Here is a 15,209-nt window from a genome sequence, read left to right as displayed (position 1 = left end):
AGGACCCAGTCTTTTCTGTCGGGGGTACAGGACTCCATCATCTCTGTTTTCAAGACTCTAGTGGTTTAGAACTGCTGATCATGTGTCTCACAGCCCATAGCTGAACCACTACACCACCAGGGTCCTCAAATGTGAGCTCAAGAGAGTAAGTGGGTCAATGGGTGCCGGTGGCCAGAAAATCATGTGTGTTATTACATGTAAAGCAGAGAGTGCCGGCGGGTGGCACAGAGGCAGGGGATGATGACGGAGATGAAGAAGACATTGCCTTTGGAGAGGCAGCGGAGAGCCTGCTCATCTTCTGCGTCTCCTCCCACCTCCCTGGGGCCTAATGGTGAGAGATGGGCAAACAGCCTGGGAGACATGGAAAAATGCTGGGACGGGGAGAGCAGAAGGAGCTGGCATGAGGGCTGATGGGAAGCTGCTCGGTAACCCCCCCTTCCTCCTTTTCCTCATGGCACCAGGAGCCCATTACCCACCTGCCCCACTTCCTCAGGAGGCACCTCCATGGGCCCCCTGGGAGCATGCTCAGGGTTGCCAGCTGCCCCTGGACCTCGCTATGGAAAAAAGGTGGTAAGTTATTGTAAAACATCAGTGGACAAGTTTGTCTCGGCGGGCACACCTGGCTCTCTCCTCTTCTCGCCTTCACGGCCAGCCCCCCAGCACCGCCCCACTGACCCTTACAGGGTACTCGGCTGGGGGATGAACAGTCCCTGCAGGGCAGAGCCCTCAGCAAACACACCCACAGACTGAGGCCCCCAAAGAGGATCGAGTTGGCTCAAGCCGCTTGCCTTGCCTACAAAGTCCCTCCCAGTCTGGCCCTGGTGTAATCTCCAGGCAGATACTTCACGCACTGCCCACCTATACCTCAAGGTCCCCCCTCACCTGTAGTCCCCCCCTCACTCGCTTCTTCCACGTGGCTGACTCCATCTCTGTTTTCAAGGCTCTAGAGTCAAACACCTACCCAGAAAGTGTCAAGTCCAGAGGTTCTCAAACTTATTTGGCTTACCGCCCTCTTTTCAGAAAAGAAAAAAAAAATTTACTCAGCCCACCCGGCAATGCAAAGCTTTTGAATATAGCCCATAACCAGGATGGAGTGTAGCTCTCTGCTTGTGCAGCCCTCCTGGGTCATTCCAGCACCCCCAGGGGCAGTAGCACCCACTTCAGGACACAATGGGATAGTCACTTGTCCCTTTCTGAACTCCTGTGATTCATACTCTGTTTTCTTCTCCTGTTAGGGCTGACAAGGACCCTTTCTAAGGGCCACGGAACCTGTATCCATGTTGTTATTGTTGTTGTTAACATCATTGTTGTTAGGTGCCTTCAACCAGTTCGGACCCTATGCACAACAGAATGAAACACAACCCGGTCCTGTGCCGTCCTCACAATTGTTTTCATGTTTGAGCCCATTGTGGGGGGCACTGTGTCAATCCATCTCTAGGAGGGTGTTCCTCTCCTTCACTGTCCCTCTACTTGACCAAGCATGATGTCTTTCTCCAGGGACTGGTCTCTCCTGACAACATGTCCCAAGTATGTAAGATGAAGTCTTGCCATGCTTAGCCCTCCCACAGTGACCAGACTCTCAGGAGTCCAACACCCAGAGTTCACATCACCTGGATCTGAAGGCAACAGAAGCCACCTGACTGCCATCTACTTCCCAGCACACTCAAATATCCAGTCCAGAGAGGAATGCTGGGAGCTCCCAGCTGACATCAGAACAACAGACTTGAGAGAGGGCAGGGGACTGGAGGTCTAAAAACCATCCAGGAGACCGAGATAAGTTTAAGACCTAACCAAAATGGGGTCTGTGGCCAAGGGAGCGAGGGTCCAGGGGCTCCAAGCTTCCGGGGAGTTGCACTTCAGACCCTTGCTTGCAGAACTGAACAGACTGTGAGTCGGGAAGGAACATGGGAGATAAGGCGGGTGGCCCCAGAAAGGCCGGAAACACACTGGCTGAACTCAGAGCCAGAAGTGCCACTGGGATGCTGAGACTCCCATGAGCCACCAGGCCTAGATTCCAGAAAGACATTCCTTGAGAGGCAATACAGCTCAGCACATGCAAACAGAGTCTGACTGTCAGGGATCAAAGCAGGACCCTAGCACATATTGTGTGTGACCCCAGGGGAGTTTACCAAAAATGTCGACTGTCCCCCCTTGAAACCAGGGCAGGCCCACAGTCAGTGCTCAGTCAGCATCAGATGTTAGCGGGCCTCCGGGGTCGGACTGGCCCAGGGAGGGCTTAGCAGGTACCTCAGCCAGTGCAGTGTGGGTCTGTCTTCCTGGCAGTAAGTAAGACCCAGCACCATCAGATGCCCGCCACTAGAAGGCAGACCCGGAAGAAGTCAAGGTGAGATGACACAATGCCCAGAGGAGCTCCCCGGAGTCTCGGGCGGCTTCTTGTCTGTCAAGGGACCAGCTGGCTTTGAGATTAACAATCTCTTAATTATACTATCTCCACAATGAGCTATCACATTCCTTGTTTCTATCTAAACGCCTGGCTTGCACTTCACCGATTACAAGGCATAATCAAATCACGGACCCCATGAGATCAGTCACAGTACGAGATGCTGTGATTTTATGGGGAGAACACTGGAATCTCAAGAAGCTATGTAACTTGTTGAAGCCACTGGTTCCTTCTCTGACATCTTAAGGATCTGTCACTTTCAGGACAAACATTTACTGAGCATCTACTATCTGCTATTCTCTTCTTATGGTGTCCAGGACCCCCCATGGGGGCAATCAGAGTTCAGTGGGAGAATTCTCACCTCCCATGTGGGCAACCATGCTGAATTCCCAGTCAATGAGCATGGCATGCAGCACCCACCCAGCCTTCAGGGAAGCGCGGATGTTACTGCGATGTGGGGCAGGTTTCAGCAGAGCCTGCAGGTTGAGATACACTAGGAAGGAAAGCCTGGTGACTGACTTCTGAAACTCCCTATAGAGCACAATAGCCTGTCCCATCCACAACCAATCATGGGAATGGCAGAGCCCCAGGCAAGAATTTCCTTCTTTACTGAATAGGGTGATTATAAACCAGGGGCCCGCTCCGTTGAAGCCAAGAACAATGAACTATCCTACAGCGATCCAGAGAGACGAAGGGCCTGTGTATGGTCCTTTGCTTGGGGGAGATAAATGATAACCATAATAAATAAGTATGAAATATTTATCTTCAGACATTATTGGAGAGTGCTGAGAACATAATTGATGTTGTCTTATGTTACTCTACAGCCTTAGCTGAAAATGTTTATGATAAAATGCTTTAAAAAGACAGAAAAGGCCAAAGAGTGAAAACAAGTATGAGAAGCGTGTTAGGGTGGGTCCTCTAGAGAAGCCAAACCAGTAACATGGGAATGCCTTGGAGACTGAAAGAGAGCTCTATCAAGGAAGGACTCACAGATGCAGATGAAGGTTACGTCCAGGCTGGAACCCACCACCTTTAGTCTGTCAATGGCTCCCGGGATCGGCAGGCAACGCCAACAGATGTAAGCTCAGGGTGTCTTCCTTATACAAAAAAGCTTATGGCACCAAAGAGGTGTCGCCCGTCTATGACAGAAATGATAGGCTGAGCGCTGACCCTCCCCTTCCCAGGAGGGTCTAGCTGATATAATCCCATAACCATCAGAAGAGGAGTGTGTTAGACTGAGTTGTGTTTGACTGCGTTGACTAGAGAAACAAATTCATTGAAACTCATGTATGTGTAAGAGAGAACTTTATATCCAGAAGTAATTATGCATCAATAAAACATCCCAGCCAAATTCAGATCAAGTCTGTAAGTCCAATATTAGCCCATGAATTCCTCTTCAGACTCACACAGCACATGCAATGATGCCAAATGCAGGAAGATCACAGGCCGGTGGGTGGAAAGTCCTGTGTGTCCAATGGCAGTGGGCCCATCTCCAGGGCTCAGCTTGCCATTGGCGTGGCTCCACGTGGCGTGTCAACAGGAATGTGAAGCAGAGAGAGAGAGACAGAGTGGCCCACCTCTTCTGATGGCAGAATCTAAAGAGAGCTCCCAGAATCCTCATGAGAAGGCCATGCCCACAAGGAGGAATCATCAGGCTGTGACCTGATTGACAGGCTAGGCTCCACCCCTTCATTATTTTATCAAGTTGACATGAAATTGTGTTACCACCACAAGGAGAAAATGCTTAAGAACCAAAACAACAACAACATAGCTTATTTACGTCACCATTCTTAGAGTGAATGAAAATATCACACAGGTAAGAAATACACCCCTAGAAAAAGTTCCTATTGTGTTAGCAGATCTCAGTGACAAAGTTGCACAAGAAGAGACTGTACATGGACCAAGAGGCAGTTGTGCAAACACAACAAAGGGATACTGCATGGCTTAAGATCAGGACAGACGTGTGTTAGGACCGTATCCTTGTATAGACTGACTCAGTCTGTACGCTGGGCAGATCATGCAAGAAGCAAGTTGGACTATACAAAGAAGGTTGTGGTATCAGTGTCAGAGAAAGACGCATAACAATCGTCAATATGCAAATGACACCACTTTACCTGCGGGATGGTAATAAAATCTGAAGCGCTTACTGATGAAGATCAAAGACAACGGCCTTCAGCAGGGATTACACCTCAACCTCAGGAAAATAAGCATCCTCACAACTAGACCGTATAAGCAACAGGAGGATAAACAGAGGAAAGTTTGAAGTGGTAAGGTTTTCATTTCACTTGGATCCACTACCAATGCCCGTGGAAGCAGGAGTCAAGAAATCAAAAGGCACAGGGCACTGGGCAGATGGGCCACAAAACACCCCTTTGAATGTGTCAAAAAACCCACAGATTTCACTTTTGGGACAAAGGTGCACCTGACCTAAACTACTGTATGCGAAAGGTGGACCATGACCACGGGAGACCATTGAAGATTTTATGCGTTTCAATGACAGAGCTGGTGAAGACTATTGAAAGTACTGTGGACTTTCAGAGGATCAAGTACACCTGTCTTGAAGGAAGTGTGGCCAGAATTCTCCTTTGGAGCCAGGATGGTAATATTTCATCTCACGTACTTTGGACATGTTATCGGGAGAGACCAGTCCTTGAAAACAGAACGAGACGGTCAGTAGATGCTCATCCAAAAAGATGTAGACCTTCGTGGAGCGAAGTGGCTGCAGCAATGGGCTCAGACAGAACCGCACTTGTGAGCTCGGCATGGACAGAGCTGCTAGGAGTCAGATCTGGCTCGACGCACGGCACCCAGCAGTCGCATCAGCTGTAGCTTTTGAAATGATATTGTTAGCATCTCCCAGGCCAGGTATTCTTTTTCTCATTCCGAAATTGGAGGCCAGAGCGCATGCACAGAATCGCCGTGCTCTGAGAAAAGGATTTTGTTTTTCTCCACCCGGATGAGAAGTCACTCAATGGCTAGCACTCTCCACCAGGGAAAAACACTGGCAAAACCGGAATGCAAGGAATTTCTCTTTATAGCCGGTGCTTGGATGTAAATTATTATTATGTGTTTATAAGGGTTTTATGTTGGTATAATATTTGACTGCTCCAGGAGCACGCCTGTAAGATGCGGCATTGCTAAGTGTCCTTTCATTTGCAATTCCGCACCTCCGGGTCTGTAATAGCACAGCCATTACTCTCAGGCTGCTGGATGGCTCTGAGCCGTCTCCACTGCTATCAGCTAGGCCTGCCTGCATGCCTGATCTCTGCCCCTCGAGGAGTGTGGCTACTTTTATGGTTCCCCAGATGAATACATCCCAGGGCAGGCAGATGGGACCAGAGACCCAACAACACGCCCCCAGGCCCGTGGTTCCCAGCAGGTAAGAAATTACATGTACTCCTCATGAAAATCTGCAACCACCTGCTCGGAGAAGTAGCATCACTAGTGGCCATGTTAAGATCCAGCTTGTCTGGCTCACGTTGGTTGGACAAATCCCCATATGTTCTCATCTACACAGGGGAAGTTATAAGAACTACTACACAGGCCCTACCAAACAAAAGAGCACTACCACTGAGTGGATTCCAATTCATACTTGATTCATATTCAATTCTAACCGATGGGGACCCTATGGCCCCCTGAGATGCAGTCAATCAACATGGACCTTCCACTCATAATCCCTGGTGTGGTAGAATATACATTCTGGCCTCTGTGCCCGTGGTTAGAATCTAGTTTGGAGGGATTTCTCTCCACTGCTAATGGACAGGGCTACAGTGGGATGTATTCTGAGCCTCCAACTTACCAGAAGGTGTAAACCAAGTGACCACCTTCCACCACCACCCTTCCCCCTTGGAAATATGGTCTGCTGAAAGACAAAAACTATTCCTCTGTGCACATACGAGCAGAAAGTCCGGGACCAGAGGAAGAAAAGCCAGCAGGGGAGCACATTTGAGATCTCGGTGGTGGAAGCTGAGACCACAAGCAACAGAGGCTGTGGGCTCAGAGGCCATGAGGCAAAGCAAATGATCCAGGCTAAGACCAGAGGCTGAGGCACGGAGACCATGAGACCGAGCAGAGGAACACCGAGACTAGGAGCCTGGGAGGCAGAGTCCATGGGGCCACATGGTTCAGAGGCTGAAGACAAAAAAGAAAAATCTGGCTACTGGCTATGAAAAGGTGCTGGCTTATGATATCCTGTTAACTCTCCTCATTCACCCCCTTACATCTGAGTACTGTCTGTGCATTCTGTGTGACCCTTGCAGCGGCTTATGAGCTCCACAGGTAAAGTAGAGCCTCCTAGGAGAAATCGTTGGTGTCAGAATAGGTGAAGAAAGATGGAGGGCGGAGGCATGTCTGACCTCTCTCATGTGGCCATCGGCCCCAGGTCTGTGTAGAATGGAATCCTCCTTCTCCTTAGTGTAGCCAATGGAGGTCAGAGATGGCCCCCACGTTGTTTACCACTCCCCACTTTAGATAGTGTTTCTGACACTGGAATTCTTCACCGTAGACATCCTCATCCTTCTCCAGAGTTGGTGGGAACTGCCGACCTTGTGGTTAGCAGCCCCAAACCTGACCTACAGCACCACATAGGGGGGTAGGAGTAGTGAAATGAATTCATGCCTGTAAGCTCCATACCAGACACAGATGACGTGCTTGATTACATAATCACTAGATGGGTGGAATCACTGCTGATTGGTGAGAGCAGAAGGAGGAATCTCTGTCTTGCTCTTCTTACACCTGCTTAGTCATGGTCTAGTCTGACTTCCCAGGTCAGGACCAGGACTCTCAGTCCACAGAGAAACTTTGAATTTATCTGCAAAGGAATGTGTTTGCATGAGTTTGTGTGTCCATGTGTGAGCCCATGCATGCAAGCATGCTCAAACAAGCACTTTTCAAGTGAAGAGCCCACGTATCAGCAGTCTGAAGTGATCTATGGGCAGGAAAGGTTGGCAATGACCAGTATTGCTTCCATTCTGCTTCCTGCAGGCTGAGTGGGTATGACATACGAGAAGGAAAAGACCAATGCTTCAAAAGGTCAAATCTTGGTCCTGGCTCTGGCCCCTCCTCCACAGGTGACACAGGATAGCGCTCCCTCCTGCTCTGAGCCTGGTGTCTCCTCAGGGCAATGGGTGTCAGGCCATCAACTTGCAGATTTGTTAGGGGGCTTGATGAATTAACAAATGCCTGCCATGCAGTAGGTACCAAGTGTGGGTCTCATTCATTCCTGCTGGGGCAATGTTAGGTTTCCCATGCCCAGTAGGACTAAATACAAGCCTTGTCATGTCTTTCCACTCACTGGCTCCTTCTTGCACACCCCAAGGCACCTGCCACGCACACGATGCTCAATTTCCTATTGGTGTTTTGCACTCTAGTTTTTTTTCCCCCATGTCCCCTCTACTTCTGTCAAGTTCTGCACCCCCACACCCACCACCCCTGCTAATTCCACACTAAGGTTATTCTTGGTCTCAAGAGGCTACCCATGGCAGTGAAAATTTCAGGATTTCAAGATACATGGGTTCAGCCCTTAGACTTCCACTTTCTAACTGGTAGCCCGAGACCATTAGCATCATCTTAATTTCGCCATCAGGACTCTGTTGTAATACTCAACTCCGTCACTACTCCACTCTGCTCTTATAGCATGAAAACCAAACCAACTGCCATCAAGTCAAAAAAAATTTTTTTTGGGTGTGTTCCAGGTTTATTGAAAATATTACAGCATTGTGGATAAGATTCAATCAGTTCCATGTGGTGTTTTGAAATTCATTTCAACTGTGGGCTGAGTGACCTGCAGGTTGGACAGACCACCAAAGTCCAAAAGCTTCAACAATTCCTTAGTGTCTGGATCCACTTCAATGGTCTCCCGGTCCAGGGCTGAGACCTCAGGAACGTAACTCTCTCTCCTTTCTCCCTGCTCTCCCTCTCACGGGCCCTCTGAAGCCTCTTCATCAAGCGTGCAACACAGCCCGTATCTTGTTGCGGAGCTTCTTGCTGGGAGTAATGGCGGTCTCCTCGCACACGGGCTTGTTGGTGTGGAAGTCATCACCCAGGCGTGTGTAGCATTTCTCAATGGTGACCTGGGCCGCCTTCTTCACGGTTTTGGTGCGAACGCGGCCCATGTTGGCGGGTCCATGATAAAAGACCATGCCATCAAGTCAACTGTATAGGGCAGAGTAAAACTGTTCCATAGGATTGCCACGGTTATCAATCTCTATAGGAAGAGACTGCATCATCTTTCCCTCTGGAGAGGATGGTGGGGCCCAACTGGTGGGCTTTGCTGGTAACAGTCCAACCTATCACCCACTACTTGACCAGGGCATGAAATCAGCCATTTAAAAACACAGGACAAATAAAAGCCAAACCCACTGCCATCAAGTCAACTTCCGACTCCTCGTGAACCTGTGGCAGAGAGTAGATGCGGGTTATGAAAGCACACTGCTAGGTCTTCCTCCCAAAGAGTGGTAGGTACATTCAACCTGCCGACATTTCGGTTAACAGCCGCCCTTAGCAACAACACAGACCCACACAGGTCAACAGATGCCCTACCAGGGCTCTTTGCCAAGCACCCAAAGATGATCGTGAACAACCAGCACGGCTGTATTCCAACACAAATTTATTGATTCACACTGAAATGTGAATCTCACATAACGTTCACGTGCTAGGAAATATTATTCTTCATATGTGTTTTTAATAGACTTTAATAACGTCATTAGCATAGCATTCACATGCCACACAATTTAGTAGTTCAATAACATTAAGAAGAAGTGTGCAAGCATCACCACAATCCATTTCGGAACATTTTCCTCTTTCTTGTCATCATTGTTACCTCCCCTTTGCCCTGAGACCCCCTTGCTATGCCCCTGGGTAATTATTAATCCATAGATGTACATTAATCTCTATAGATGTACTATGGTTTTTGAGTTAGTCCATGTAGAGTAGAGAAACAAATCCAGAGAGACTCATATGTGTGTAAGAGAGAACTTTATATCATGAAGGAATTACCGTATATACTTGAGTATAAGCTGACCCAAATATCAGCTGAGGCACCTAATTTTACCACAGAAACTACATTAAAAATGTGTTGAAAAACTCGGCTTATACATGAGTATATATGGTACAAATCGATAAAACATCCTAACCCAGTCCAGATCAGGTCCATAAGTTCGCTATTAGCCCATGAATTCCTCTTCAGACTCATGAAAGTCACTGCACATGCAATGATGCGAAATTCAGAAAGATCACAGGCTGGTGGGTGGAAAGTCCTGTGGATCCAATGGTAGTGGATACATCTACAGGGCTCTGGCTGCCATCAGTGTGGCTCCCTGTGGCTTGTCAAGAAGAAGGTATAGCAGAGAGAGAGAGGATGGCCGGGGGTCGGGGGGGCACGGTGGCTTCTTCTGAGGGCAGAATCAAGAGAGAGAAGTTCCCAGAATCCTCATGAGGCCACTCCCTCAAGTAGACATCATCAGGCTGTGGCCTGATTGACAGGCTAGATTCCACCCCTTCACTCTTAATATCCTCAAGTTGATACAAGATTATAGTATGTAACTACCACGGTTTTGATATTTTAATCTTGATATTTTGATGTTTTCAGCCATTTGAAAGTATAAAAGCTACCGCCAGTTCCATGGCATAATGGTGAGCACTCTGGACTCTCAAAGTATAAAAGCCATTGTCAGCTAATGAATCCTATGGAAGCAGATGGCAGGCTGTAGTTGGGCAAGCCTGGCTCTAGAGCAGTGGTTCTCAACCTTCTTAATGCCATAACCCTTTCATACAGTTCATGTTTTGGTGACCGCCCAACCATAAAATTACTTTCGTTGCTACTTCATAACTGTAATTTTGCTACTGTTACGAATTGGGCGACCCTTGTGAAAGGGTCATTTGACCCACACCCCCCCCAAGGGGTCACGACCCACAGGTTGAGAACCGTTGCTCCAGACGATTCAATATTCCCCCACTGATCTCTGTGCTAGAGGAGACCTTCCCAGTACTGATATGCTGTATTGGGTACCCCCAGCTGATATTGGTCTTCAGTCGTCAGGGACTCAAGAACCATTAGAACCTCAAAGACTGAAATTCAAGATCAAACAGAATGTGTATGAACCACTGGATATAAAACTAATGATCCGGTCTGTAAACCTTCACCCAATTCACAGTACAAAGTGAAATTATATCTATTTTCTGTCTTCTGATGAAAGACCTTGGTGGTAGAACTCAACCATTTCTGGAACCACCCATTTTACCAACCCACACTGCAGCAGCTAAGAGATCTTGCTGAAATAGCTGTCCGTCTCTCCATTACACCCCCACTGCACCCGTGAACCTGCTCAGATTTCCTTGGCAGCCAGCCACGTTTTTATTTGTCACAAGGAAACAATCTGTCCAACTATGAGAGGAATGGACTACTCCCACAACAGAATAATATCTATCCCAAGAGAATGAGTGAACACGGAGCCTGAGAAAAAGTATGTTTCCCTAACAGAAGCTTCTCAACTAGCTCTGTCCATAGACTCACCAGGAAACCAAGAAATGCCCTGGAAAAGGGGAAAAGATGTTGCTTCAACATCTGGCAGAGGTGTGGTGCACAAATGGATAAATGAATAAGTGAGCAAACATATTTTAGCACGTCTAAACAGATAGTCTCATCATTCTATCTATACTGGTCTAGACCGTGTAAACACAACATCCCATGGAACTGACTCAGGAGCTTTAGTAATGACATCACGATTGCTATGGAGATTATAGGGCTTTCAGGATCCTCTGGAAGTGAATCGCCCAGCCCTTCCTCTGAGCCATGACTCACTGGAATCAAACCACCAACCTTGAGGTTAGCAGATGAGCATTTAGATGCTTGAGCCACCTAGAACACCTCCACCCTCAAGAGACCCTACAAAAGTCTCACCACTTCTCTTTGGCTCTGACTTGGTCATGCTCACCCCTCAGCCAATCCCATCAGTCCATGTCCTACACCTCACAAAGAAGCCAGGCTCCAGGTGTTGCTTCTGCTGAAGCCTCTGCAGACAGGGCTGTGCGGACCTTCTAGGAACAGAGAGCAGACTGAATAAATGTCAAGCAGCGAAACCAAGAGGAGCTCTGGTGCGTTGTGTTTACATGTTAGCCCTCTAACCCCGAGGTCAGCAGCTTGAAGCTACCAGCCTCCCTCAGGAAAAAGAGGAGGCTTTCTACTCCCATGAAGAGGTGCATTTTCAGAAATCCAGAGGGGCAATCTACCCTGTCCTAAAGGGTCAATATGCATTAGCTGACTTGATGGCAGTTGAGTTTGTTGTGGTTTTGCAGAGGAGCAAAACCACAAGATGTCCACAGCAGAAGCTACGTGACATTCCGAAAGGCACCCAGACACACAGGGACAAGAATCGAGATTTGAGCACTGAGTTAGTTAATTGTGCCAGCCTGGCCGATAATCACATGTGGGGCTAATTGAAAGGCAGAGGGATAAATGGGCGGTGAGCCTCATCTTTCTAGCTCTCGGGTCTTTTGCTTTGTGATGGTCGCACCAGGGTGCAGCTGCCTTAGCAGTTCCCTGCTTCAGCTTGCAAGACTGACTTCATACAAGACATCCTCAAAGAGAAGCTACATGGACCTATCCCGATGCAGCCCTGGGTGCTGGAGCGGCTGTGTGGAGACCCCTGCCAGTGCTGAGATGCTTATTCATTCACTGACTCAGCTTTCCTCCTGCAGTCGGCATCATTGCCTCTGTTTTGTGAGGTGAAGGACTTTGTGGACTGGTATTGGGTTAATGGGTTAATGTTGGACTTGTGGGCTTGGGCAGCATTGGGTTGGGATGTTTTTGTGATGCACATTTTCTTTACATAAAACTCTCTCTTATACATGAGTTGCTGTGGATTTGTTTCTCCTAAGTACCCAGAGTAATACAAGCACAGATCTGAAATTCCGTTCTACAGAGTGTGGGTAATTATTTTAAAGCCCCAGGGGTGAATGACAGAGGACAAAAGACTTTGGAAAGGGACCTTGGCCACCACGAAGAGTCTGAAATATGTATCCACGGCTCAGAGAGCTTCAAAGAAAGCCAAGTCCCTTTTACAAAACAAGCATTTCCTAAGATTAAGCAGGGCTCCCGTTATCTAAATCAAAGTCCCTCTTCTGGATCTCCACCACCTGGAACGCCAGCATGCTGCACTCAACAGGAAGAAGCAAAAGCTTTTTGACCTATTTCTGTCCCTGTACTAATGTAAAGCCCCTGGCCCTATTTATTAAGTACCCTCAACGCAGGCTCCAGCACAGACTATTCACAACTCTAAAATGACACCTATTATTCACTTAGAGATTAGAGTCTCCGGCAGTAGGACTTTTTGTAAAATAAAACATAAAATTAAAAATAGACTTGCCATCACCTTTTTTTTAAATGAAACTAGTAGATCTGCCGGCTTTAAGGAGAAGTTACATGTTTCTTGGGATTTTCTATCTTGATAGGAAGAGCACTGAAAAAGACGGCGCCGATGCCGATACTCCTAGCCTGAGGGAATTATACAGTGCTGCTCCTCTAACTAGGGAACCCTGGTGAGCAAATAGAGATGTTGGTTTCGACAAAGAAGAATATGGCATCAGGACTGGTGGAAGGCTTGTTAACAACCCGTGATATGCAGATGCTACAACCTAGCTTGCTGAAAGTGAGGAGGACTCGAAACACCTGCTGATGAAGATCAAGGACCGCAATCTTCAGTGTGGATTACCTACAACGTGCTGCAAAGAAGATCCAAATCCTCCCAATCCGCCCAATGGGCCACATCATGACAAATGGAGACAAGCCTGCCGCTCTCCAGGATTTTGTCTGGCTTGGATCCACAATCAATGCTCACAGAGGCAGCAGTCAAGAATTCAAACAATATTTCCATTGGGGCAAATCCACCGCACAAGACTTCTTCAAAGTCTTGAAAAGCAAGAAAGACAGTTTGAAGAATGCAGGATGCTTGGATCGAGGTGTTTGAATTATGGTGCTGGAAAAGAATAGTGAAAGTGCATGGACTGCCCAATCAAGCAAACAAACACACCGGTCTTGGAGTAAGTACAGTCGGAATGCTCCTTTGCGGCAAGGATGGTGAGACTTGGTCTCACATACTTTGGCCTCGTGGTCAAGAGAGACCGAGGGAGGTCTTCAAGGAGCTGCACTGACACACTGGCTGCAATGATGGGCTTGACAGAGGGACAACTGAGAGGATGGTGCAGGACCCGAGTGTTTGGGTCGCTTTGAGTTGGAACCAATTCCATGACACCTAACAAGGACTGGAGACTCCAGATTAAAGCGCTCAGCTGCCAACCAAGACTCAGATGACTGTACGCCACCAGCTGCTCGGTGGGGGAAAGATGGCGGTCGTCTGCGGGGAAGATGACAGCCTTGCTGACCCTCTGAGGCAGTTCTACCGTCAGAAGTGATGGCGGTATCTTCCTCATAGAAGTACCGATGACCCACAGTGACAGCGGTCTGCTGTTCACCAAAAGATCTGTGGTCTCGCGGGAGAGAGATATGCCCTTTCCTGCTGCCAAGTGGACGGCCTGGGGACTCCACTGTCCTGTGGGGTTGGTCACTAGGCTTCAGAATTGAATGCATGGCAGTGGGCTCAGGTGGTTGTCCCCTAACTGCACATACCATCCTCCCTCCCTGACTTGGCACCCTCTCTACCGCACACCTTGACAGCCAAGACATGCACTTTCGACCAAGAGAAAGCAAACCTTCTGAAACCAGACTCAAGCCTGGGACTCAGAGCATCATGTTTCCACCGACCTCAAATCCACAGGGCTTTGCACGCACCCTTCTGTGATCTTCCTGCCTCCTGCATCATTGCATGTGGCTGTGTGAGTCTGAAGAGGGACTCATGGACTAGTATTGAACTTAAGGACTTGAGTTGGACTGGGCTGGGATGTTTGCTCGATATAGAACTACTTCTTGATAGAAAGCTCTGTCATACACGTACATGAGGGTCACTGGATTTATTTCTCTAGTCAGTCCGGCCGAGCAGTTTCCAGCTGTTGTGGACAGGCCCTCTAGGAGCTGAACTAACTCGGCAATACCCAACAACAACCTCAATTAGCTAGAGCTGCTATAGTAAAACACAAGTGGCAGAGCCAAACGAAAATTTATTTTCTCACCGTTTAAGGGACCATAAGTGTAAATTTGGGCTTCTGGTCCTAGGGGAAGCTCTTCTCAGTTCCTAATACTTAGGGAAGCATCCTGCTATCTTTTTGGCTTCTCTTCCTGGGTCCCTTGGTGATTTTCATGTGGCCTGGCATCACCACACCTCTCCCCCCTCCCCATCTCTGCTTCCTTAATCTGTTTTAGACCAATGAAAACCAGAACTTGGGGAGCCTGCTGTTTGAATAGATCTCAATACTTTTCTGTGGCTCTCTCACTCACTACTTTTGCAACTCATAGTGACCCTACAGGACAAGGTAGAACTGGGCCTGTGGATTTGAGACTGAAAGCCCCATCTTTCTCCTGTGGATCAGCTGATGGCTTTGAACTGCCTGTATCCACTATCCCAGAGGGCTCCTATTAGTGGATTGTGTTTGAGGTTCCTTCCTCTGTCAAGATTCTGTCTGGTCTCCACAGGCTTTACTTGCACGAGCAGCCCGACATTGGACATCTATTCAAGGACATCTATTCAATGCACTTTAACAAACATCTAATTTTGTTTCTGTTTTTTTCAGTGGTTGTTGTAAATCTAGTTAGTAAGATATTGCAACGTGTAATTTGTTGATGTTATTTTCAGATGTCCCCTCAAAGATGTTCAGGTACATGACTTGCTATCCAATCCACTGCCAGATGTATAGACAC

At 48.0% G+C, this 15,209-nt stretch overlaps 1 protein-coding gene and 1 pseudogene across 1 annotated transcript in view; both read right to left on the bottom strand.

Annotated features, from left to right (window-relative positions):
- Nucleotides 1–15,209, bottom strand: part of LARGE1 (LARGE xylosyl- and glucuronyltransferase 1) — a 619,553-nt gene that overhangs the window by 586,783 nt on the left and 17,561 nt on the right. The window lies entirely within an intron of this gene.
- LOC101643270 lies at nt 8,130–8,688 on the bottom strand (annotated as a pseudogene).

Source organism: Echinops telfairi, unplaced genomic scaffold, assembly GCF_000313985.2.
Source record: "Echinops telfairi isolate 266 unplaced genomic scaffold, ASM31398v2 ScPeMD7_2;HRSCAF=8, whole genome shotgun sequence".
Classification (NCBI taxonomy): domain Eukaryota; kingdom Metazoa; phylum Chordata; class Mammalia; order Afrosoricida; family Tenrecidae; genus Echinops; species Echinops telfairi.
The sequence above is the reverse complement of the archived record's forward strand: the minus strand, read 5'-3'. Positions and strand labels throughout refer to the sequence as shown.